The sequence below is a fragment of the Toxoplasma gondii genome (genome assembly GCF_000006565.2).
Source record: "Toxoplasma gondii ME49 unplaced genomic scaffold asmbl.289, whole genome shotgun sequence".
NCBI classification, from domain to species: Eukaryota; Apicomplexa; class Conoidasida; order Eucoccidiorida; family Sarcocystidae; genus Toxoplasma; species Toxoplasma gondii.
The window spans coordinates 1-1,079 of record NW_017383068.1 but is presented as its reverse complement, the minus strand read 5'-3'; the positions used below and the strand labels follow the sequence as shown (position 1 = coordinate 1,079).

The 1,079-nt window shown below is 44.3% G+C and overlaps 1 non-coding gene across 1 annotated transcript; it reads right to left on the bottom strand.

Moving 5' to 3' along the window:
* Nucleotides 1-561: 561 nt before the first annotated feature.
* Nucleotides 562-1,079, bottom strand: TGME49_458270 (the record flags this gene model as incomplete). Its single annotated transcript, XR_001974171.1, has 1 exon — nucleotides 562-1,079. It is a non-coding gene; the product is annotated as a 28S ribosomal RNA (ribosomal RNA).

Genomic DNA, 1,079 nt, shown 5'->3' with positions numbered 1-1,079 from the left:
TGTATCTTTCTGCATCTCTCTCGATGTGCTTTCAGATTGCTCTCCTAACTATAATGTTATTTTAAATTTTCAGCAATGGATGTCTTGGACTCGCGCAACGATGAAGGACGCAGCGAACTGCGAAACGCAATGTGAATTGCAGAATTCAGTGAATCATCAGATTTCTGAACACAAATGGCACCTTGGGGATATTCTCCTTGGTACGTCTGTTTCAGTGTCTTTGAAATCACAATTTTCTGCTTTTTTAGGGTCGTTGCTTCAGTTTGGCTGAAGCCCCCTACGGAGCAGTATGATTGGGTGTCATGAGTGTTGAATACTCAATGTCACCCTGAATAATGAACACAGCGGAGAAACTACTCGTGCCTCTTCTTTTAGAGGCTCAAGTGTATTGTTGAGTTGTATCGATGACATCATTGAGATACGGTGGCTTCTTCATTGAAGACAAAGTTTCATTGATGCTGTCGATCGACTTCAATACCGCAATGGAATTTCGGTTCCATTGTTGCTCTGCGAGGTTTCGTCGTTGTTGTTTTGTCTCGGGCGTTTGTCCGATTTATTTATCAGACCTGAAATCAGGCGAGGTTACCCGCTGAACTTAAGCATATTATTAAGCGGAGGAGAAGAAAATAACTATGATTCCCTTAGTAACGGCGAGTGAACCGGGATCAGCTCAAAGTGGAAATCAACTGCTCTTTCCGAGCTGTTGACTTGTAGCCTCGAGAGGCGTTACCAGTGGAAGCGCAGGGTTAAGTTTCTTGGGAAAGAACATCATAGAGGGTGAGAATCCCGTCCTTCCCCTGCGTTTTTTGTTCCACGTACGGTACGCTTTTATAGAGTCGCGTTCATCGGGATTTGAGCGCAAAATGTGTGGTAGGTTTCACATAAAGCTAAGTACTGGCGCGAGACCGATAGCAAACAAGTACCGTGAGGGAAAGATGAAAAGTTCTTTGGAAAGAGAGTTAAAAGTGCCTGAAATTGCTGAAAAGGAAGCGATTGGGACCTTTTTGATTCCAAGAAGTGCCGCCGGTTTGCCATCTATCCCTTTGCCTTCTCTCTCTCACCAGGTTTAGGCTTTGGTT